Source organism: Phragmites australis, chromosome 15 (assembly GCF_958298935.1).
Source record: "Phragmites australis chromosome 15, lpPhrAust1.1, whole genome shotgun sequence".
NCBI lineage: Eukaryota > Viridiplantae > Streptophyta > Magnoliopsida > Poales > Poaceae > Phragmites > Phragmites australis.
In genome coordinates this window covers 8,050,443-8,059,334 of record NC_084935.1, presented here as the reverse complement: position 1 = coordinate 8,059,334, position 8,892 = coordinate 8,050,443, and positions in this window count along the sequence as shown.

The window sequence follows — 8,892 nt, the reverse complement described above, 5'->3', positions numbered from 1 at the left end:
TGCAAGGCGGCGTGACAGCGAGAGGTGGCATCGGAGAGGAGGGAGAAGCAGCTGGAGCTCCTCGAACAGGATGATGGCGTAGACCGAAGCACGAATCTTGGACTCCATCCAAGTAAGAAAATCGCATCATTTTCCCTTCAAATTCCAAGCCCTTTATTGCGATTTTAGGTAAGACCTATATAAAATATGAGTTGGTTTCCACATCACTTTTTCCCTACTCTTCTCATATCTAATAAAAACTCCTTAAATTTGAATAATTTACCTATTTTTACTATTCATCAACATCATCCAGCCTCCTCGTCTGGTTATTGGCTACAAATATGTGACCTATTTTACTAATAAAAGTAAATGAAGAAATTAGACGAAAAATTACTAGATAATCTCTTTCTTTTTCGAATCTCATATAAAATCAAATTATGGCACTGACGTATATATTCGGTGGCATTTCTATGACACATCCAAATCTACATACTTCGAGTTTATGTTTGATATTATTATATCAAATATTTATATTTTCGGACACTTAGCTGGTACTTGATTGAGCCGGGACTTGTGAGCTTTGACCACATTATTTAACTGCTCTTGCATGCATGGTAAGCACCGGATCGGAGCACATGCAAGTAAAAGCCATCCACAAGACTAAGATCCTACAGAAATAATCCTTCAGGGCGCTTACAACAATAAATCTCAGCCAGCTATAAGACTGTTCAAATTAGATTTTTAGGTATAAGAAGGAGAGAGTTATGACAAGAGATAAACATTAGACTAGTAATTAGTAGATATTCTACTTATTTAATCAATTGATCCCGTAGTCTATTGTATGGAGCATAATTTAAGTTTATAGAAAGTGCTATATATATTTAAGTTATTGAGAAGATTGTCTACAGTATTATTTATTGGTGATATATACAATTTTTATAGATAACAACTATCTATGTTATTAAAGATATATACTCTTAGATTGTACTGTTCCCAACTATAGCTTAACTATGCCGTCGCGAATCGAAGGGAAAAATTGCGCAAACATGCAAGATGGCGACATCACCACGCATGCATCACGCGTGCTAGCATGGCGTTGTAGCGGCTGCAGCTTAATTAATCAAGTCGGATTTGGCCAAAGGATCATAGAATTATGGCGGTAGTAGCGGTACAATTAAGGGCACGTGATTTCTTAGAACACACTCATGTTATCAAGTGTGGGGGATAAGTAAGCACGCAAAGGCTATTTCAGATAATTATAACGGGTGAAGCCAGCCTAGCGAAGCTTGCACAACTTCAATGATGTATGGAAGCAAATTTTATATGACTGTCATGTGATCTTATCCATATTATTTATCATATGATCCAATAACTGAGTTGAAGAGAAGAAAGAAAATGAACATGTATTATTATATATGAGAGAGTCTTTCGTAGAACAGAGTATTATAGAATTTACATATGTGACGTATGAGTTCTTCAAATTTTAATGTACAAGAACACTAGTGGTATAGTACGTACTAAAGAATGAAAAAGATTATGTGTACGCAGTATTTTTATGTCACCATGTCTACGTTTTCGTCTGTATCACTACGACAGCATGCATCGGAAAAGCTCGGTTGGTTGAGACCATCGGATTTTGAAATTGTTAGCATGTGTCTCGTATTTTTTTTCCCTCACATCATCTCTGAGAGGCGACTCGGGGGTGACTCATCGTCGCCGCCAAGGCCTCTCCCTTGTGGCCATGTGTCGCCGTAGCCGTCGGTCAGCGGAGGCTGGCCGCGGCTTCAAGTGACGCCATGTGCCTTCCTCGCTCCTCTTCTCCCCTTCTTTGTCCTCTTCAAATAACAATCTGCTCCCGCCGACCCTTCCCGCCCCTTCCGCCACCGTTTGGTGACCGCCGGCGCAGATCCAGGGCAGGCTGGCTCGGATCTGGACGCCTATGGCTGTGTCCTGTGGCTGGTGGCGAGTTGGTACGGCCGCTCAGCCTCCACGGCGGGAAGGTCCCGTCCCTGGCCTCAGCCTCCTTAGTCGCGGCGTTGCTTGCCCCCTCCCACACCCGCCTGGCCGTAACGCCGGATGCGTCCATCTTTGGGTGGCTGCTAGACGTGTCGCCAGGTGGTTGTGGCACAGGTCACCATCGACGGGCTTCGCGCGGGGTTGGTCAGATCCGTCGCTATCGGGTTCTGCTTGGGGACGTTCCGATCCACTACGCCACCGGCGGGTCCTACGCAGGGGTGTGCTCCTCCTTCTTTGTGGCAGTGGATGTGGCACATGACGCCACTAGGGGGCTTCTTCTCCACCTCTAACCTTATGCTCTCCTCCGTGAGCCTCATGGTGTTCATGATTGCCGAGTTCTTGCTGCTTCGGCTTGCTGCTCAGGATCATGGCATTTTTTGTGCTGCTGCGCATGCACTGGCCTGGCGCCTAGCGGGTGCTTGGCATCGCTGGTGCTGCCCAAGGCTCTGTTCGTAGTGGTGCTTGCATTGTCGTCGCTCATGGTGTGCGGGTGTGCCTCAGCGCAGTGGCCGCTGGGCTCGTTCTGTTGCCTGCCTTTTCAAAGAGGGGGGGGGGGGGCTCTGCTTCGCCGTCTTCTTGGACCTACTAGGCATTGACGTGGCTCTCGCTCCCGCCATCCTGTTGCCTTTTGCGGGGGCCACCTACATTGGGCCTTCGGCGGTGGCCGCCCCTCCCCCCTGGCTCTTGGTGTTTGAGTTGCTCCTCCCCTTGCTCGGCCTCCTCCTCTTTTGCAGGTTGGGCCTATGGAGAGCTTTGTGACGCTGGGATGGCCGTGGGTTGGCGCGGCTGCGTGGAGGTGGCGTTGCGTCCGGTGGTGGCGGTGGCGTGCCGGTTGTAACAAAAATGGACATATTAGGCTATGATTGTGATTTTGGAGATTAATGACAACATAGTCAATGAGACTAATATGATTATCAAGTATATATTTTAGTAGGTCTCATGAATGCAATACATAAAGAAACCACCGCAGTCGGGACAAAGTTTGGTTGAATTGGAGAAGTCCGAGCAAAAATGCACTCACCGGATGATCCGGTGCTAGAAGAATTGTACGCATCGGGGCTTTATCTCCAGAGGCAGTTATATCTCACCGGATGGTTCGGTGTAAAATGGGTAGAAGCAATGGAGCATTATTGACAAAAGGGAGAATGCAGACGGCTTCACCGGATGACCCGATGATCATCGAAGGATCACGTCGGACTAATTCTTGCAGAGAAGAATCCAAGCACGGAAGAATGAACATCAACTCACCGGAAGGTCTGGTGCCTGTGTTGTACACACCGGATGCTTCACACCGAAGTATTTCCTACAGAAGTGTTTCCAAGAGTTGAAGATTGAAGAATACCTCACCGAATGGTCCGGTGATAGGTGCTGTGTACACCAGAGGCTTATATCGAAGCTATTTACACAGAGAGGTTGCAGATGCTCGGATGGCTCAAATGTACTCACCGGATAGTCCAGTGATGGAGATGATGTATACAACAGAGTGTCCGGTGCTCACAGAGGCTTTGAGTGGAAGTCCAATGACTATTTTCTGAAGATGTACTCACTGGATGATCCGGTGTTAACAACTTTATCCGTTGGGTTAACAGCTAGTGCGCGAGTTTAAGACTATAAATACCCCCCACTCAGTCTTTTGAATGTGTGCCATGTTGGCGGAGTCTAGAGGAAGCTCATACACATTTGAGAAGACATCCAAGACACCAAAGTGCTTAAAGTGATCATCCAAGATATTTAAGCACAACAATTAGAGAGTGGTTAGTGTTTATAGGCCTAGAGAGAGTGTTGCTAGGTAATAGCTGTCTGGAGAGTGGATCAAAGAGTGATTCTAACTTGTACAAAGAGGTACGCCGACACCTTAGAGTCTTGGTAACTCGTCGGTAAACTTGTTGAACCTCCGACTTGGTATGGAGCAGCGATAAGGCGATTGTGTAGGGATACAAAGACCCTTTCCTTTATGGCTCAAGCTTCAAAGTGATCACTGCAGTAAGGGACTGGAAGAAAGACTAGTGGTGAGACCTTGCCTTGGTGACTTGGTGGCTCATCCAGCTTAAGGCCCTGTCTTGGTGGGTCAAGAGCCATGACCGAGTGCCGACCGAGAGCATATCCTTTGTGAAGTTCCAACGTGGATCAGCGGTGGCATTCAAGTCATTGATACCACGAGATAAAAATCTCTTGTACCGAGTTTGTTCTTTCTACCTTATTTACGTTTCCGCATTTACATACTTGTAATCTACTTTTGCGTATTTATCTTCCTACAGTAGTTTACTAGGATTGGCTATAGGTTGCAAAACTCTTTCGAGTGGTAAAGTAGACACACTAGATAAATCTAGAGCATATTTAAATAGAAATTGAGATAGATTTATCTTGTGAAGTTTTTGAAGTCGGATAGATTTCTAAATATCCTAATTCACCCTCTCTTAGGACGTCACCAATCATCTCAATTGGTATCAGAGCCTGGGTTCACACCTTTCACAAGGATTCACCATTCAAGTGACATTTGAGACCCATCTCATTTTTGGTCGGTGAGGCTTTACCGCCTAGTGAGTTGTGATATCCGGGGTTAGGATAGATATCAGTAGTACCCCACACTTAAACGACACAAACTCCCCCCGTTCAAAAATTTTAATGACTTGTTATTTGCAAGCCAAGGGTCTAAATATTTGGAGAGTCACTAAGGAAGGGATGAGACAACGTATCACCAACAAGGAGAGATAATTAGATGTATTGGTGAAGAGTATCCTTTTATCATCCTTAAATATTGATGCATTTAATTGTGTTTATTCTCTCACCAATACACATGATATTTGGACTAGTCTTATTGAAATTAATGAAAGCATAAAAGATGTGTGCAATGAGAAATATCATGTGCTTGTTACTAAGCTCAATGACATCAAACAACTACCCCATTGAAAGGCTAATGACATGTAGTCACGTTTGAATATTCTTGTCAATGAGATGAATGTCTTAGGTTTGACGCAAATTTAAGTGATCAAGTGGTGAGAAGAATACTTCAAGCTCTTCTTCCAAAGTACAAGTTGATAGTCTCCATCGTCTACGACAACAACAACATCAAAAGGATGATTCTAAATCAAGTACTCGGCAAGATCACCACCCATAAGATGACCATGAACATGAGGCTGAAAGCCTCTTCCTCATCCGATGCCAAGAACCTTACTCTCAAAATCAAGCAAGCATCATGCCCGCACATGAAGTTGAAGATGAGGAGGCAAAAGCAAGAGTCAAGCTCAAGCGAAGATAATAAAGATAAAAATGAAGAGAGTGATGAAGATGAGCAAAGCACCTCGAGCGATGAAGAGATGGATCCTGAAGTCGGCAAGCTAATCTCTCAAGTGGAGAAGAACATCAAGAAGATCAATACCAAGATTGATTACTGAATCTCTATGAAAAACTTGGTTAAAACTATTGATCATATCATAAAAAAAAGAGCAAGATAAAGAGGGTGACAAGGGAAGAGCCAAAGCATTCGCAAGTATAGAAAGATGGGTGAGCGATGATGAAGATTCAAACTCAAGTGATAAGAGCTTCATCACTTACTTCTGCAAGAGAAGATCTTCCTCAAAGTCGTCATCGTGCAAGTCATCACACAAGTGTCTTATGGTCAAAGATATGAAAAACGATGTAAGTGATGATGAATCCGACGAGAATTCTCGCTCTCAACAAGAACTTCTTTATTTGATCAATGAGCAACAAAGGGCCCTTAAGAAACAATTTAAAGAACTTAAGAGATTCGATACCCTTAATGACATTCATGCTATATTTGTTTCTAATTATGAGTAATTATTTAGCAAATTCAATTTGCTAAATAAGAAGCATGAAGAGCTTAAGGTAAAATTTGAGTGCATTGAATATCAAACTAAGGTTCCTTTGAAGCAATCTACCTCTCTGCTTAATTTGAATCCTAAGATAGATGCTTCTACTTCTTACGATGATTTAATTGATATATCATGCTCACCCCTTTGCAATGAGAAATGCATTAAGAATGTTTTTCAGAACCATCTAATAACCTAATTGCACAAGAAAATAATGAGTTCAAGTAAGATATAGAGAATCTCAAGAAAGACCTGACAAAATTGAAGGACAAGAATCATGTCCAACCTCTTTCACATAACTATGCAACCATAGTGAACAAGCTTGCGAAGGGGTCCAACGTGACATGCTTCAAGTGCCATCAAGAATGTCACAAATCTTTCCAATATAAGCAAGTCAAGAAGGAGATCCAGGAGAAGAAGAAGGCAGCGAACATCTCCAACAAGATCTCTAATCCCTACACCAAGCTCAACTACAAGATCAAGATCAAGAGTAACCACTACAAGCTCAAGAAGAAGAATAATGATAAGGTGATTGCACACATAGTTGAGAGAAAAAACTGAAGATGGAACCAACCCATTTGGGTACCGAAAGAAGTCATCATCAACATGAAAGGCTCCAATTTATTTGGGTTCCAAAGAAGACTTGAAGTCCATAAGTCGGTTCGAGGATTTAGAGACTTGGCTCATAAGATGAAGTGAAGGTTCAAGCAAAGAAACCAAGTATAAAAGATTGGACGATTCAATAAAGATTATGATCATCATATACACAAATCCTCGCCCAAAGGAAAAAGAGATAAATTGTAGCTAGATCTTTGTTCATGTATTTTATTTTGCATCTAGATCATTTGCCTTAACTAGGATTGCATGTGCATATTTCAATTTATTGTAATACCTAGTGTAAGTTTTTATATGGTAGGTTGCTTTTGTTTCTCTTTTTCTTATGAGCAACCTATATAGTTTATTAGCTATAAGTTTCTTTCATAGCACTAGTTTCACAATTGATATTTTTTATGTGCTATGATCCAATCTATAGGATAAATCCTCATTGTTATAAAAAACTAGTGCATATCTCTCTCAAGTATTCAATATTTGTATACACATATTTAGAGGGAGTATATCCTATGGGTTGTGATTTTGAGACTAACATATGCTGCAAGTTATATCTTTTGTAGTCTCATGGAGCAATTAATACATCCCCGGAGGTATGCAATGCTTAAAGTCTTTGTACTCTTTACAATTGGCATCATTGCCATTTCATTTGTAAATTTAAGCTACCTCCATACATAATATGGCTTAAACTTTTATGTTGACATAATTATCTAGTTGCGCATATAGGGGGGTTTAAATCATATTATGTGTTTAATGAATTATGATCCTTGTTTGTCTTTTTTAATTGATATCAATGTCTCGTATCCTTATAATTGGTATATCTATTAAATTGGTATTATTTCATATGGATCATGATTTATAAAGCTCTCTCCCATGTGCTCTAACGCTCTTCCTCGAGGTCAACATGTGTTGTAGCTCTTTTTAAGATTGTTGACAAAGAGAAAGAAGTTTAACGATCAAAACAAGAAACAAGACGATTAAGAAGTATGCCTAATGGAGAAAGAAGATGCCTAGGGATACCAAGATTCACAAAGGGGGAGAAACCCAAGTAAAAAAGGTGACTCATCTACATTTGACATCAAGAGCATGCAAATGGAGAAGCTCTTGCATGGATCGTTCAAGGGAGATAGTGACAATGGAGAAAGGGGAAGCCATAATAAAAAGGGGACTAAGTGGTAAGAACATGTATCCAAATAATATGGTAAGGCTTTGTGCTCTTTACAATTGACATCATTTATTATTTTCCACGTACTTTAGTTATGTTGTCATCAATCACCAGAAAGTGGGAGATTGTAGCGAAAATAACTCTATTAGGCTATGATTGTGATTTTGGTGATTAATGACAATATAGTCAATGAGACTAACATATTTGTCAAGTATATGTTTTAGTAGATCTCATGGATGCAATACATAAAGAAGCCACCGCAGCCGGGACAAGTTTGGTTGAATTAGAGAAGTCTGAGGAAAGATGTACTCATCGGATGGTCCGGTGCTGGAAGAATTGTACGCACCAGAGCTTTGTGTCTAGAGACAGTAATATCTCACCAGATGGTCTGGTGTCAAATGGGAAGAAGCAGCGTAGCATTGTTGATAAATGGGAGAATGCAGATGGTTTCACCGGATAGCCCGGTGATCACCGCACGCCGGACTAATTCTTGCAGAGAAGAATCCAAGCACATAAGAATGAAGATCAACTCACAGAAAGTTCCGGTGCCTGTGTTGTACACACCGGATGCTTCACATTGGAGTAATTCCTGCAAAATTGTTTCCGAGAGTTGAAGATCGAAGAATACCTCACCGGATGGTCCGGTGATAGGTGATGTGTACACCGAAGGCTTACCCCGGAGTAATTTACATAGAGAGGCTGCAGAGTCTCAGATGGCTCAAATGTACTAACAGATAGTCTAATAATGGAGATGATATATACACCGGAGTGTCCGGTGTTCACAGAGGCTTTGAGTGGAAGTCTAATGGCTAGTTTCTGAAGATGTACTCATCGGATGATCTGGTGTTTGTTCTCGCCGGATCATCCGGTGTTAATAACTTTTTTGAGCCGTTGGGTTAACGACTAGTGCGCGAGTTTGAGACTATAAATAACCCTCTACTCAGTCTTTTGAAGGTGTGGCATGCTGCTGGAGTCTAGAAGAATCTCATACACACTTGAGAAGACATCCAAGCCACCAAAGTGCTTAAAGTGATCATCCAAGGTATTTAAACACAACAATTAGAGAGTGATTAGTGTTTATAGGCCTAGAGAGAGTGTTGCTAGGTGATAGCTTCTTAGAGAGTGGATCAAAGAGTGATCCTAACTTGTACCAAGAGGTACGCCGATACCTTGGAGTCTTGGTGACTCGTCGGAAAGCTTGTTGACCCTCCGACTTGATGAGGAGCGATGGCAAGGTGATTGTGCGGGGATGCGAAGACCCTTACCTTTGTAGCTCAAGCTCCGAAGTGATCA